This window comes from Glycine max, chromosome 11 (genome assembly GCF_000004515.6).
Source record: "Glycine max cultivar Williams 82 chromosome 11, Glycine_max_v4.0, whole genome shotgun sequence".
NCBI lineage: Eukaryota > Viridiplantae > Streptophyta > Magnoliopsida > Fabales > Fabaceae > Glycine > Glycine max.
This window is the reverse complement of record NC_038247.2, coordinates 26,862,989-26,880,236: the sequence shown is the minus strand read 5'-3', so window position 1 is coordinate 26,880,236 and position 17,248 is coordinate 26,862,989. Positions and strand designations below refer to the sequence as shown.

The following is a 17,248-nucleotide window of genomic DNA, read 5'->3' as shown; positions in this document are numbered from 1 at the left end:
AGCTAGCAAGAGCTGTGAAAATTCCTCGAAACTTCAAAGATTCAATTCTTCAAAAAAAAACTACATGGTACATGGTTACATACTGCTTCTCACTAATCTCGTCCAACAAATGAATATTGGGAATAAGCTATCGTTGTACGTATAATAGAGAGTATACCATAAAAATTCCTCACTATAACCAAACCAAATAATCCAAATATATATACTCAACCCCAATAGGCTTATAGTCCTTATAGACACTATACATAATTTTACCTCATTCAAATCTTCACTAATCACAGCCCCGAGTGATATGAAGAACTAAGTCTTAATTAATTGGTTGCTTTCAAATGGCACACCACACCATGGAGGAGGACTTGAACATCTTGGAGGTGAATTACAACACGCTGAGCATGGCAACAACAATGTTATTACAAGTGCAAAGACTGCACCACCATAGGCAAAGAACCTTAGTTCAATTGTAACAAAGAAGTGTCTATTTCTGGACACCAAAGTTCGATTCCAAATGCTTGGGAATTTCACAACCAATTTGCGAGAGGTCATTTTTGGGACTAAGCTTGCACTGCTTTTTCCTGCTGTCCCTTTAGCTGTTGTTGCAGATTTTTATAGCTTTGGAAGGGTAAGTAAGAAACAAAGTCCATTATTTTCAAGTTAATTCCTTCTTACATATATATACAATGTCAATGTACTAATTAGCTTACATAGATATGATGATAATGCCCGAATCGGTATCAGGATTGTTTATTAACATGAGAATGTCATAAATTCACTACAATGGGCCTAGTGATAAGAGGCTAATCGGGTAATTTACACTAGGTTTGTTGAACTTTCTTATCGGTATTGTACACACAAAAAAATGAAAATGTTATGACATGAGATAATTAGAACTAATAATAGGAGTATAGGACCTATTATAATCGTTCTCTGAGTCAAAAAGTATTTCAGATAATAATCCTTTTGCTTCAAATAATATTTTAAAATATTATTTGAACATGCTTTATCTAAGAAAAATAATTTTTTTAAAAAAACTTATTATATGATTTGAGATCATATATTTTAATGATTTTGATATATGTCTTGAATAATCATGTTTTTTAATTCATAAAAAATAATTAATAAAACTCAGTTATATGTCATATGATGATGTCACATCAAAGAATAATCTTTTAAAGTTTCAGTCTTCCCAACAGTGGTCAGACAAGCTAAAGTAGATAGTGCTTGCTCAAGTAAGTGTTGTAATTAACTACATTTATATTTAACTAGTCGGTAACCCGTGCGCATGCATGGGTCTTTTGTCTAAATGATTTTCGATGGAAGAAAAATAAAAAAGACATTATAAAAAGATAAAAGAAGCAACATTCATATTAAATTGTTGTAATCTCAAATTGTTTGAAGATAAATATAAAGACGTCTGAAATAAACATAAACAAACATTGTTTTGCAAAATGACACCATAGATTTTCCTAATCTATATCACTATCATCCCAATCAATTGCACGCCTGATGATAACTGATGAAATCCTCCCTAGGAAGGGACCAGTCACTAGAACCATGAGCAAGAGTCTCCAAGAAGATTGGGCTAGAGCTGCTGAAGAAGGCCCTAGGATTCTCAAGAACCTCAGGGTAGATTTCTGAGCCCATGGGCCAAAGTTGGGTCCAATTATCTTTGTACATATTAGACTAGGATTTGGTCCTTGTATTTAGGGTTCCATATTGTAGGTAGGGTACCCTAGAAATATAGGATTTTTTCAGCCCTTGTATTTTAGGGCACCTAGACTAGTTTTTGTATTATGAGTAGTTTTGTAATTTCACATGCACTAAGTGGATATTTGATGTGTGTGGTTGGAAATAAATTTAATTGAATTGGTAGAAGCCCAATCCAATTAAATTTTAGAGGGGGAGGTGAGCATTTGCTTACTACACCCCATTGCCACATCATATAGTCACACTTTGTGCATGTCCTTCATGCTTTTCATGCCTCATGACACCTAAGCACACTTAGTGGAGAATCTTGGAATTGATCTTGGATTAGTGGGCTGAACCATAACTAAAATTCACTAATCATAACTAGTGAAATTTTGGCTCCAAAGTTTGGCTCCACAAATTCAATTTCAAATTCAAGTGAAATTTGAATTTCCCTCCAATTTTGTGTGACACTTAGGCTATAAATAGAGGTCATGTGTGTGCATTTTTTTTGGAAAACTTAGATGATTTGAAAATTAAACTTCAGATTTCAAAGCTCTTTTAGAGCACAAAATTCCGTGCTCTTCTCTCCCTCTCCCTTCATTCATCGCCTTCTTCCTCCAAGCCATTATCCATGGCCTTCCATGGTGGTGAGCATCTTCTAGACTCATCTTCTCCTTGAAGTGGCGTCTCCTCTCTCTCTTCCTTCTCCATTCCGCTGCCATTCATCTTCCAAGAAGCAAAGGAATCCATTGATGAAGAAGATCCTAGGCCTACAAGCTCCAATGGAGCTTACATCATGTGGTATCAAGAGCATCTTCATCTAGGTGATGTTCTTTTGCTTCCTCTATCATTTTGTTCGGTGAATTCTCTTTAATTCCTTGTTCTTCATCTTATTCTACATGTATATCCTGCATTGTCTTGTGGTTTGGTGCTGTTTAGAGTAGATTCAAAAAAAGTAAACCGATTAAATCTTAGATCTACACTTGTTCTTGCATTTCTATGGTTCAAATTTTGTAGATCTACTCTTGAATCTTGTTTTTGTGTTGATTTTAGGTTCTATCATTTTTCATTCATAATATTCTTGTGCAGAACCTTAGATCTAAATGTTCTTCCAAAATATTGATTAAAAAAACACAAAAATCTAAGTGTAAATCACTTAATCCATGTTGTCTTAGAGTCATGTTTAGTCATAGTAATTATCACATTATGTTCTAAGTTTGTGTTGAATTTTATTTTGTTGATTGAATTCTAGATACATTTGTTCATGTATTCTTGTCATTCTTAGCCTATCTTTTGAATTTTGAGTCTAATTCATGCATGTTATTTAGTTCATAGCATGTTCTAAATCAATTCCTAGAAGTAGTCTTGTTCTTGAACTTTTTTTTTGTTTTCTAAGTTTTCTACATGATGCCTATGATGAAGTTGAGTTGTGGTGCTGCGTTGTGGCTGGATTTGTGAATCAAAATAAGTTTTAAGCTCTCTTGAATTGTGTTATTCAAGATAATTGAGCATAAGCAAACACAAATTGTAACTATCCAAGCCTTAAGCAACATAAACACTACTCTTGATTTCTAGGTTGAAATCGTTGGTGCTGGCATCTTGAACATATGAACTTGTATAAATTACTGGGAATTGTTCACTATGTTGTTTGAGCTGAAAGTTTTACTGAATTTTCTAGACATCTGGACCAAAATTATAAAAAAAGAACCAAGCTATTTGGATTAAAGGAAAAAATAAGAAAAATCGCACAAGTTGGCAGAAAAAATCAGTGTCCAGGAAAAAAAAAGTGAAAGGAAAGTGTGCTTGTTGTTTTGGCTCAAAATTTGTTCTATAATTGGTGCCTATTTTATACCAATCCTAGTTCTGAAATTTCAATTGAAAATTATTGTAAAAACAAGTGCTAAAACTAGAGGTTTCTTGAGTCTTTTTTTTAGAGTTTTTCTACTCTACTCTAGAGCCATTCTAGGTTTCTCTGAGTCCTAGCTTGCTTTTTTGTGCTTTTCATTGCTTTAATTGTTGAATAATCCTTGGAAATTTGTCTTGTTAAAACTCTATTGGTTTAGCTTTCATTTAATTTTTTTGTCTTTGGTTATTGCTTGTCTCTTTGTTTCCTTGCTTGTGAGTTGCCATATAGGAAATTGGAAAGGAGGATTGGTGCCATATCTTGAAGAATTTGAGTCAATAAGCAAGGGGCCAACCACCTTAAGAGCTATTGGACTAAGAAGCACTCCAAATTGAGTGAAATACTAAAGAGAGAATAGCCACCACAATTGAGGACTTTTTTTTTTTTTGTAATTTTGTAATTGGCAATTTGTTTTGCTTTCAAATTTTGTAACAAAAAGGCCTTTCATTGGAAGTAAGTTGGGAGCCTCCAATAGGTCACCCTACTTCCATTTGTGTGTAATAATTTTAGGCAATTTTTCCTTAGGATAGTGAGTGTTTTGTTGGGAACCTTAAATGAGGTCATCCAAACACTCTTAGGATCCACCTAGTTTGCATTTCTTGCACTTTAATTTCATGCTTACTTTCATAGCTTATTTCCTTTACCCTCCATTGTCAAACCGCCTAGATAGCTTGCCTTTTACCAATTAGTTTTTACCTTATCTTTCACACCTCTTTTAGTGTTTATTTTGGCTAGTTTCAACCATAGTTTCTTTTACCTTTCTTTCAAACCCCCAACAAGAAAGAACCATAACTTAGGAACCAACATGAGTCTTCATTCTTTATCTAGTGTTAATGGTGAGGGTTCTACTCCTAAGGACCCCTTGTATAAGATATTAGATGAGTTGAGATCCCTTAAGTTGTGGGAAAAAAACAAGACAGAAAAGAAAAAGGTAAAAAAGAGTGGAAGAAATAAGTCAAGATGAAAGAGAGAAAATAAGAGAGGAAGAGAGAAGAAAAATAATGAAAGAAATGAAAAGAGAAAAACATGCCTCCTATAGTAGTCATGACTCTTGCAAGAGTTTAAGTGAAGAACTTAGCGACTATTATATAGGGCGTCATAGTTCACATACTAAACATCACTCCCAAAGAAGAGAAAAGGATAGAAGGCCTCAAGAGGTTAACATTAGCCTCCCATATTTCCATGGAAAAGATAATGTTGAGGCTTACTTAGATTGGGAAATGAAGGTTGAACAACTCTTTTCTTGCCATCATATTAGCGAAGAGAGAAAAGTTCCATTGGCTACCCTTAGCTTTCAAGGGTATGCCCTCTATTGGTGGACTTCCCTTGTTAGGGAATGAAGGATTCATGGGGATCCTCCAGTAGAGTATTGGAATGATCTTAAGAGTGCCCTTAGGAAGAGGCACATTCCCTCCTACTATGAAAAGGAGCTTATGGACAAGCTCCAAAGGCTTAGACAAGGGAGTATGAGTGTTGAAGAATATAGACAACAAATGGAACTACTCCTTTTAAGATCTAGACTTAGGGAAGAGGAAAGAACAAGCATAGTTAGGTTTCTTAGTGAACTTAATATGGAAGTGAGGGATAAGGTTGAACTCCTTCCATATAGGGACCTAGATGAGCTAGTCCAACTTTGTATAAGAGTGGAGCAACAACTTAAAAGAAAGCCTTCTTCAAAATCTTATGGCTCTCACTCTTATCCAAGGAAGGACCAAGCCCATGGAATTTTGGGGGCTGCACCTTCAAAACCTAAGGAAGATAAGGGTAAGACCATAGAGAAATACACCCCTAAGACTAGTTCCCAAGAAAGGACTAGCAATATTAAATGCTTCAAATGTCTTGGGAGAGGTCACATTGCCTCTCAATGCCCCACAAAGAAAATCGAGGGGTCAAGACATTTATAGTAGTCAAGAGGAGACCACTTCTTGCCCTTCCTCTAGTGGAAGTGAAGATGAAGTAAGGGGTGAAGAGTCTAGTGAAGAAGTCTACCCCCATGAAGAAGGTGACCTCTTAATGGTTAGAAGGCTCCTTGGAGGTCAATCTTGTGATCTATCTCAATCCCAAAGAGAGAACATCTTTCATACAAGATGCAAAATTTTAGATAAAACTTGTTCTCTCATTGTGGATAGTGGATCTTGTTGCAATTGTTGTAGCACAAGATTAGTTTCCAAGTAGAACCTCACTATCATTCCCCACCCAAAACCTTATAAACTTCAATGGCTCAATGAGCAAGGGGAAATGATAGTTAACCAACAAGTGAAGGTACCTTTTGTGTAGATAATATAGTTTTCTTAGGTTTTGTAGTTGGTAGAAATGGGGTCCAAGTGGACCCTGAGAAAATCAAGGCCATCCAAGAATGGCTCACCCCAAAAAGTGTGGGAGATATTAGGAGCTTCCATGGGTTAGCAAGCTTCTATAGAAGGTTCGTTCCTAATTTCTCTACAATTGCATCACCTCTCAATGAGCTGGTGAAGAAGAATGTGGCATTTACCTGGGGTGAAAAACAAGAGCAAGCCTTTGCTTTGCTCAAAGAAAAGCTTACTAAGGCACCTGTTCTAGCTCTTCCTGACTTTTCTAAAACTTTTGAGCTAGAATGTGATGCCTCTGGAGTGGGAGTTGGAGCTTTATTGTTACAAGGTGGGCACCCTATTGCTTATTTTAGTGAAAAACTTCATAGTGCCACCCTCAACTACCCCACCTATGATAAAGAGATTTATGCCTTAATAAGAGCCCTCCAAACTTGGGAACATTACCTTGTTTCCAAGGAATTTGTCATTCATAGTGATCATCAATCACTTAAGTACATTAGAGGGCAAAGCAAGTTAAACAAGAGGCATGCAAAATGGGTAGAGTACCTAGAGCAATTTCCATATGTTATCAAATACAAAAAGGGAAAAACAAATGTGGTAGCTGATGCCCTCTCTAGGAGACATACATTGTTTTGCTCCCTAGGAGCTCAAATTTTAGGATTTGATAATATTAGGGACTTGTATGCATTAGATGAACATTTCTCTCCCATTTACGAGAGTTGTGGGAAAAAGGCCCAAGATGGATTCTATTTGGCTGAGGGATATTTGTTCAAAGAGGGAAAGCTTTGCATACCCCAAGGATCCATTAGGAAATTACTTGTGAAAGAGAGCCATGAGGGTGGGCTCATGGGCCACTTTGGGATAGACAAGACCCTTTTCATACTCAAAGAAAAGTTTTATTGGCCCCATATGAAGAAAGATGTCCATAAGCATTACACTAGGTGTGTGGCTTGTTTACAAGCCAAGTCTAGGGAGATGTCTCATGGGCTATACACACCCTTACCCATCCCATCTGCACCTTGGGTAGACATTAGTATGGACTTTGTCCTTGGGCTTCCTAGAACCCAAAGAGGTGTGGACTCTATCTTTGTGGTGGTGGATAGGTTTAGCAAGATGGCACACTTTATACCATGCCACAAGGTGGATGATGCTTCCCACATCTCAAAACTCTTTTTCAAGGAAGTTGTGAGACTCCATGGTTTGCCTAGGACCATTGTGTCTGATAGAGATGCTAAGTTCCTTAGCCACTTCTGGAAAACCTTATGGGCTAAGCTAGGAACTAAACTTCTTTTCTCTACCACTTGTCATCCACAAACTGATGGGCAAACAGAGGTAGTGAATAGGTCTTTATCCACCCTTTTAAGGGCTCTTCTGAAAGGCAACCACAAGTCTTGGGATGAGTATCTTCCTCATGTAGAATTTGCCTACAACAGGGGGGTTCATAGAACCACCAAGCAGTCGCCTTTTGAGGTTGTCTATGGGTTCAATCCCCTAACACCGTTAGACCTCATTCCCCTCCCACTGGACACTTCTTTTATACATAAAGAAGGGGAATCTAGGTCAGAATTTGTAAAGAAGTTGCATGAGAGGGTTAAGAACCAAATAGAGAATCAAACAAAGGTGTATTCAACTAAAGGCAATAGAGGAAGAAAAGAGCTAGTTCTTAATGAGGGTGACTGGGTTTGGCTCCATCTTAGGAAGGATAGATTCCCTACTAAAAGGAAACCCAAGCTTAGCCCTAGAGGGGATGGACCTTTTCAGCTTTTGGAGAGGATCAATAACAATGCCTATAGGTTGGACCTCCCAGAAGAGTATGGAGTCAGCACCACTTTTAACATTTCTGATTTAATTCCTTTTGCAGGTGGAGCTGATATTGAGGAGGAGGAACTAACAGATTTGAGGTCAAATCCTCTTCAAGGGGAAGGGGATGATGAAATCCTCCCTAGGAAGGAACCTGTCACTAGAACCATGAGCAAGAGGCACCAAGAAGATAGGGCTAGAGCTGCTGAAGAAGGCCCTAGGGTTCTCATGAACCTCAGGGTAGATTTCTGTGCCCATGGGCCAAGGTTGAATCCAATTATCTTTGTACATATTAGACTAGGATTTGGTCCTTATATTTAGGGCTCCATATTATAGGTAGGGTACCCTAGAAATATATGAGTTTTTCATCCCTTGTATTTTAGGGCACCTAGACTAGTTTTTGTATTAGGGATAGTTTTGTAATTTCACATGCACTAAGTGAATATTTGATGTGTGTGGTTGGAAATAAATTTAATTGAATTGGTAGAAGCCCAATCCAATTAAATTTTAGAGGGGGAGGTGAGCATTTGCTTACTACACCCCATTGCCACATCATATAGTCACACTTTGTGCATGTCCTTCACGCTTTTCGTGCCTCATGACACCTAAGCACACTTAGTGGAGAATCTTGGAATTGATCTTGGATTAGTGGGCTGAACCATAACTAAAATTCACTAAACATAATTAGTGAAATTTTGGCTCCAAAGTTTGGCTCCACAAATTCAATTTCAAATTCAAGTGAAATTTGAATTTCCCTCCAATTTTGTGTGACACTTAGGCTATAAATAGAGGTCATGTGTGTGCATTTTTTTTGGAAAACTTTGATGATTTGAAAATTAAACTTCAGATTTCAAAGCTCTTTTAGAGCACAAAATTTCGTGCTCTTCTCTCCCTCTCCCTTCATTCATCTTCTTCTTCCTCCAAGCTCTTATCCATGGCCTTCCATGGTGGTGAGCTTCTTCTAGACTCATCTTTTCCTTGAAGTGGCGTCTCCTCTCTCTCTTCCTTCTCCATTCCGTTGCCATTCATCTTCCAAGAAGCAAAGGAATCCATTGATGAAGAAGATCCTAGGCCTACAAGCTCCAATGGAGCTTACATCAACAACCTCCCAAATCTTCTCAGCACGCCTATAATTGAATGAGAGCTTGTCTCCATGGCTAAAATCACCTTCTTGAATGAATTTGTACCAAGGGAGAGTGACATACTTGTCACCGATGCCTTTGTCGAGCACAACTACATTCCATGGCAGTGGAGGTCCGAATCTTCTGAGAATTGTCATATGATCACCACAGTGGATTAGGCATTGTGTGACAGAGGTTGGAAGTTGCTGCAGGGGAAAAAAAAGGAGTTAGGCATTGAAATTTATATTTGTATGGAAGATATATATGGATGTGAATATTTTACCAGTGGATATGGTGCGCCTAGCATTGATTGGTTGATTTCATATGTCTAGATGTGTTTTCTTGTTGCACGGCGCCTTTTGCATTTCTGCTGGTCTAATGGTGGAGTGAAGTGGAGGTCAAATTTTGCAGGGTGGTCGCAGGTCAGGAAATTTATCATGACAGATTCATAAATCTGCAGTTCTGTCCTGAATCTTGTTAGGCCATCAGCAAAGTAAAGTTTGTCTTTCTGTTGTCTGACTTGAATTTTGTAGGTTTCCCCATCATACTTAAATTCAACAATTTTAGGATAATTTGGTAGCCATTGGCGCTGATAGAAACCTGGTATTTCTATGGCGTCCTGCAATGGGGAAAAAGCGTTTAAAAAAGGAAAACAATATCAGAAGCACAAAGGATAAAATATGGAAACGAAGGCTTTGATTTAACCTTGTCACAATGGAGGGCAGCTTTAAATTGCAATATCAATGGTTGTCTGATAGCAGGCAATCTCAACTGTAGTGCAATGAGGAAAAAAATGGGCTTAGCATTTAAAAAACATGCATATTGACTAATTCAATTGTCTGCAGGTCTAAATTGTTGTGTTGCTGCAATGTGGTAGTAATTGGATTTAACAGTTCTAATTTAGGATAATTAAAATAAGATAAGAGAAGATGCATATAATATAAGATGTAGGAAATTAGATGCAAAGCATGAAAATAAGGAATACAGAACATTGCAGAGATCAGAAAATGCAGCAAAAGCAAATACAGATATCATATGATTGAACAGATAAGAAAATGCATTTCATGATTCGAATTAAAGGCCTAAAGCAAGAAACTTTGAAAGAGCAGAATCAGGATTATAAAGAGAATATAATAGATGATGTATATCAGAGATGATATGATCGAACAAATAAGAAAATACACTTCATAATGGTAATGAAGGACCAAAAGCAAGAAAGTTTGAAAGGGCAGAGTCAGCATCATAAAAACAATGTAATAGATGGTGCAGATAACTGAACTACTTAGAATCTTAATACAATAGTTTGAAATAATGGTAATAGAATGCTACGAAATTTAATAGACATTTAAAAAGATTTAACTTAATATTGTATCTGTTTTGTTTTGGATAAGGTATAATCACACAGGATATGCATAGGCTGTTTTTTCCTATATGCATGAATTAAATGTTATTCTAGATGACATGCTACCTAGGGTTCATTGACAGTGACAATATAGTAGCATCATTCAAAATTATTGAATAATTTTTTGGATTCGTTACCAATGAACAAAAGTAAATTAATATATAAATTTCTGACTATGTATTTAATAATAGAACATCAGAATGAGTGGAACAGGTTTTTGAATTAGTATCAACAAAATGTCCAATTTCAACATGGATTGCGATAAAAGCACAACATGAATGCAAAAAGTGTGAGGGACAAAAATAACATTTAAACGTTACTAATATCTAAAGGGCAAGATAGATGATAACGTAGTATGCAAGAAACCTAACACAATGGGCACAAATAAATGAAGCAGAAGCAGGGAAATAAATTGGATTTACCTTCTAATATTAGTAAAGACCTCTTTGAAAACCACATTCGTGGTTGAAGTCATTTTTTTTTGTCCTGATGATGTATTAAAATTCGAAGTCCTTTCTTTGACTTGACTCTTGATAATGCAACATATAGTTGGCCATGTGAAAAAACTGGTTTTGGCAAGTAAAGTCCAACTGAAGATAGTGATTGTCCTTGGGATTTATTAATTGTCATAGCATAAGAAAGCATTATCGGAAATTGTCTCCTCAATAGCTTAAAAGGCCATGGTGACTGTGAAGGCAACATAGACATTCATGGGATATAAACATGAACTCCGATATTTGTCCCAGAAATTATGTCAGCTGCAATAACATGCTTTGCTAATCTTGTGATAATTAACCTAGTACCGTTACACAACCCTTGAGTTTGGTCTAAGTTCCTTAATAAAATTATTGGTGTTCCAATCTTGAGTTTGAGACAGTGATTGGGTAAGCCAGATGTTGTCAATGAATTCAAAAATTCAGTTGTCAGTGAGCCGGAATGACAACTTTCAATGGTTTTGGATTTGTCAACTGAATCAGAACTTAGATATTCCATTTGTTCACCTATCAATATTTTAGACATAAAAAAGAAAATTCATCAACCAAAAATGTTAAATCCAGGAAAGTTGATTAAAAGATGAAAAACAGAATAAGATAGTTTACTATATGATTACCCGGTATCATTGTAAGCATATAATCATTAACTTGTTGCACTGTTTCATTTGTGGAAGCTAATATTGCTCTGGTTTGGAAGTATTCAGGATCATTGTGATGATGAGATAGATATGGAAATGTAGAGCTAATTATACTATGAATAGGATCATTATATTCTGTGATTAATAGTTCCTGTGGAATTTCAATAGTAACATAGCCATCATTTTCATCTCCAATAATACCATCACCAATATCTATAATCCATTATGCAAAAGCTGCAGTTTCTTCTTGATCTGTTGCTTGCATGTTGTTTTGTAAACGCATGTTTTTTGTTAGTCTCAAGATCTGACAGTGATCCCATAGATAAGAGGAATTAATTGTGGCGTTAACAATATCAGAGCGGCTGCCTCTTGGAATGACTGGCAGGATCTGCCGGAAATCTCCACCAAAGACCATGACTTTACCTCCAAAGATTGTATTGTCCTTTGAGTTGTGTTTGATGATATCTCTAAGACTGTGATCAAGTGCCTCAAAACAGAATTTGTGAGCCATGGGTGCTTCATCCCAAATGATTAGACTTGTCTAATTTAATAGCTTAGCTAATTGAGTTCGTTGATGGATATTGCAAGTTGAGTCTTCAAAAACTGGAACTTGAATTTTAAATTTTGAATGTGCAGTTCTACCTCCAGGCAATAGCTGAGAAGCTATGCCGCTAGAGGCCACCATTATTACAATTTTATTGTCCGCTCTCAATGAACTTGCAAGTGCTTTCCAAATGTATGTTTTTCCTGTACCTCCATATCCACAGAGAAAAAACATACCACCTTCATCTTTATTAACAGCTTCAACAATCTGGTTGTAAATTGAAGCTTGTTCATCTGAAATCATCCATATGTGGTGTTAGATTTAAAGATAAATGAATGAAGTTAAAATACTAATTTATAGATGAGAAAAGCTAAGAAGGAAATGCACATAATAATTTTCAGAGGGGTAAATTGCTCTATACTTAATGTACCTGTCATGTGAGAAAATAGATGTTCAAACTCTGATCTAAGTTCTTCATTGTTGTAGTTCAGTTCAGCTAATATAAGGCTATTGTCTAGATAAGTTGGACAATTCGCATCCTCTAGATATGGCATTGAAGGATAGTCTCTTAGCGATCTTTGATTTGCTTGCAGCAATTGTTGAATTTCAAGCAAGACCAAATTTTGAAGAGTTCTATCATCAAGCTGCAATGCTAATACACAAAAGAGAAAAAAGTCAAATTATGTGTCGTATCAATATTGATTTGTCTGATGGGAAATTAGCATAAACCTGGACTTGTTGATGATTTTTTATAATTATAGACAATGTCATCAGCCATCCAATGCCAAGTTTGGTCCCAAACTTGTTCAGGTTTGCTCATTGTTGCAGTTAAAAGTAACAACACAAATAGCTTTCTTATATAATGTGCTGAACCCCAATCTTTTGCTTCTTTGATTGCCTCAATAAATTCTTTATCATCTTGTAAAAATCCCACAACAAAACATGCTTCTTTATATGTAGAATACTGAACATTATCAACTGTTCTTAAATCCTCAAATGAGGTAGGTCCTTTACAAATGGTAAGCATCATTCTCAAATAAAATAATTCCCCTGTAATTGGTGGAACCCATAGTAATCTGCCAATGGTATAGCCTTTCTTCCTAAGGTGCCAACATCTTTTCTTCTGATTGTATACAAACTTTGAAACAAATTCTGCATAAGTAAGATTTCTCCCTTCAACAGAATTTTGGTTGGTGTTCATCCATGAAATAAACTTTGAATCAGAGATACTTGGCTTAGACAATACATCATCAATATCATCATGGTCTTCATAGAGAACACTATGTTGGCCTAGAAGATGGAAGTGTAATCTTTCAACAACAGGTTTTTTGCCATGTATTGGAAATCCAAAGATTCTCCAAGTAGATTCACAAGGACATATGTATCTGTTAGGAAGATAGAATTAGTTGTTATAACAATGATGATCAGATAAATTAGAGATCAAGTTTTAACAATACATGCAATCTATATATTCTTTGATCTCATCATTATGGGTGCCACCATTCTCAGTTTGATCGTTATCTTCATCAATCAAAACAGCAGTCACCCTATCATATCCCTTGTTGATGTACTTAAATAAATATTTGATAGAAGTGCTTTGGTTACACCATTCAATATTGATATACGCTTGGTATTTTCTGAGCAATCTTGGATTGTAAGGTACAATATACCTGTTATCAACTATAACACCATTTTTCTCAATTGCATTACCATTGTTTCTTCTACGATAGACTGGAAAACCATCAGCATCTAAAACAGTATGCGGCTGGAACATTTTAGGATAGAAACGACTACACTTGCCTTTTTTCATGCATGGAGATCCATGATTCAGACATCCACATGGACCATGAACCATATGGTTTTTTACTAATGAATACAGTTATGGATCATCTTGCTGTGAAGGTATCTCTGCTGATATAATTTGATCAATTTCATCTGAGGATGGGTATTTGTTATCAGGATGTAAAAATAGCAACAAATGGACATGAGGTAGGCCTCATTTTTGAAATTCTATTGTATACATATCTGCAATTCATTAGTAAGTCTGTTAATAGAAAATAATTAAAGTTATTAGATATGATTGTGTGATTAATATTGGTAGTGTAAAATAACAATGTCACACATAATATAAATTCAACAAACTTAGAATCAACTTACATGCAATAACTTTGCCTTGCATGTGATTCTTTGTCAGGTCCATAAGCATTTGTTCATACTTTAGTTTGAAGACTCTGGAGATTTTGTTTGGCCTATCTGCTGCTTTCAGATTCAATGGATTCAACAATCTATGGATTTCAGGCCAATTTGGATTGCAGGTTAAAGTAATAAAAAGATTTGGGAAGCCCACATGGCTACATATGGCCATACCATCAAAATAAAGTTGATCCATATAGCGCGGACTGCCAACAAAAGTTGAAGGCAAAATGACTCTTTTACCTTTATTTAGGCCTCTCCTACTTCCATCATCCAATGACTGTTGTAAGCTACAAAACTTGTCAACTCGAAGTTTTTTTTAGTTGTTTCTGATGTAAGAAAGCCTTTCTAACTCAACCATAGTATAGCCATCAACAACAAATTGTTGGAATAGTCTCCTAGAATTCAACAAAGTCATAGATTCATTTGATCTGCATTGTAGCCTATAAGAAAACCACTCCCTCATTGTAAGACGATTTCTTTTCCTTTTCTTACCATCTGATCGACTGCTATGTAGAATATCAGGTCTATATCCATCTTCCCCATAAGGAAATAAGAGAGGGTATTGTAGAGCTAGATAGCTAGAATGTAATTCATGGATCCTTTGTAGTTGTCCATGCTGAGTTTCAATAATAATATCTCTTTTTGAATTTGCATCAAAATCGCCTACTATTAGTGCTACAACTTCAGGAACAGTAGGTACATTATATGTACGACCATCTTTCTCACGATTAGCAATCAATTTCAACTTGATATTATTCACTTGAACATCTTGTAATCTATCTCTGGCCATCCTGAAAGTTTTTGCATGCACGTTGTATTCATCTAGCATCTCACTAAGTTGTGAAACAATGTGTTCTTGAATTTGATTATGTGGACTGTTGACTAAAATAAACAATTATATATATGATGATTGGAAGATTAGTAATGCGGAATAAACAATTGAATCCTATTTAAATGTAAGATTGTTGATCAATGTTGTGCATTTATAATAATAATAATGAAAGACTAACTACCTTATTGCATTAATCCTATTCTGCACTTCATTTTCTGTGTCAAAGATATACAATTGTGCAAATTTTGGTTCTTTCCCAGGAATCGGTAACATACTACCTATTCTATGACATGGTTGACCTTGAATTCTTATTGTAGGAGGTCCTCTTGAATGATTAATTGATTTGTCAAACTTAATACCAGCAAAAGTAAAGGCAAACATCATGTTATATGTCCTTATGTTCTGTTGGTAATTTTTACTATCAGATGTATCATGATCTTACAAAAGTTGGTAGAGATATTTAGGTGGATTCTGTAACAATGGAAGTTCAACCTTGCCATTTCCACAACATAAACTGAATCTTGGATTTGTAGTTCTTTTATCTTTTGAGACTCTTTCATCATACCACATATTTGCATTACAGTGACTACACTGCATGAGTTGATCACCAAGATCAAAATATCCTGAAATAATTTAATGATATATGGCAAAGTGAAGTTGGTCATTGAAAATGTTTTAGGAAAACATGTAAATTGAAACACGATAAACAAAAGCAGTTTTGTAGAGTGAAAGATATTCGACAGTGAGCTAATAACATAGTGTTTATCAATATTAATCGTTACCTTCTCTATTAATTGCGGGCTCATTAGCTGAGGACATATAATTTTGGTTCTCAGGTGAAGAAACTGAAACACAACCCATGAAAATTGCATTTAGATTAGATTATAGCATTATAATGTTGAAAATTAATTTGATAAAGTCTATTTTAATTGGTACCTTGTGTTGATTTAGAACTGTCATCCTCTGATGAATCACGAATATTGACTAAAAAAGTGAATTGAATCTAAGTTTAGTGGAATTTATTTAATGTGGAATGGATTCACATAATATTGAATGTACCTTACAGTTTGCTTGTCCTTGTGTGAAAAAAATTATGGATATTGTATTACTAAATCAACAAACTAATTAAAATTATTAACTGTAATTTGGAACATAATATTTTGAATTGCTTACAATCAATATTCTGAGCCTGATCATTAACTTTGTGCTGCCTAATACCTTTATTTTTTATCCTAGCTTGTGTCGTATCACGATGATTTGCATACTCATGGTTATCCATGTTCTTGATGGTTGTTGTTAATCTTGACTGAGTTATAAAATTTTCACTGACTTCTTGTTTTAATATATTACAATACATGCAAAATTAAAATTGCAAAAGTCCATGGACATGCAGAAAAGGAATGTTATTCCACTTGAACCAAGACATAACTTAACTTGTTGACTAAAATTATCAATGTTGACACCTGGTTAAATGGATCATACTTTGATAAAAATGATTAGACATGCATGTATAGCCATGATTATAGTCATGGTTTTGACGACCACATTAAAACTTGAAAAGTAAGTAATCAAAAGTAAGCATAAGGAAAAACACTAAAATTATGAATGCTGACAGCTAATTAAATGCACTAAATTGATTAGACTTGCATTTATAACCATTATTATACCTATGCTTTGGCGCCATCGATAAGAAATATGATATCGAAAATGTTATGCATGGCAGAATTAGGATGTCAAGCTAAACAAAAATTGTTTTTTTACTTGTTTTATTAATTGTACATCATATTGAGACATCTGATGAAAGATGGAGTAAATTTATCAAATATCCGATTCTACATTTGCGAAAGCCAAATCAAGCAAAAAATGTTATCTAAATTAACAAATCATGCTAAACGATGATTGATAATAAAGAAACACTTAACTACATATCATTGATGATCCAAGATCATGTTTCTCAAGACTCCAAAGCTGATACTTTTGTCTTGGTGTGTATATTCTGCTGTTAGAAAATTAATCAGATATGAATGTTGATTTAGTTGTGCTAGTGATCAATATTTCCTAATCATCATTTCTAACATTTTAATTTGTTTCCCGTGAATACTTTGTGCTCAGACAATTAAGGATGCACAACATAAAATCAGATGAATTAATCAGATATTAATGGTGATTTAGTTGTGCTACTGATCAATATTTCGTGGTCATTATTTCTAATATTTTAATTTGTTTCCCATGAATACTTTCTGCTCAGACAATTAAAGATGCACACCTTAAAATCAGATGGTTTAATGGCCGGTTAAAACTTTAATTGAATTTTAACTTATCA

General features: G+C 35.3%; 1 pseudogene; it reads left to right on the top strand.

Annotated features, from left to right (window-relative positions):
- The first annotated feature begins 285 nt into the window (after positions 1-285).
- LOC100805424 (vacuolar cation/proton exchanger 3-like) overlaps positions 286-17,248 on the top strand; it is a 33,804-nt pseudogene continuing 16,841 nt past the window's right edge.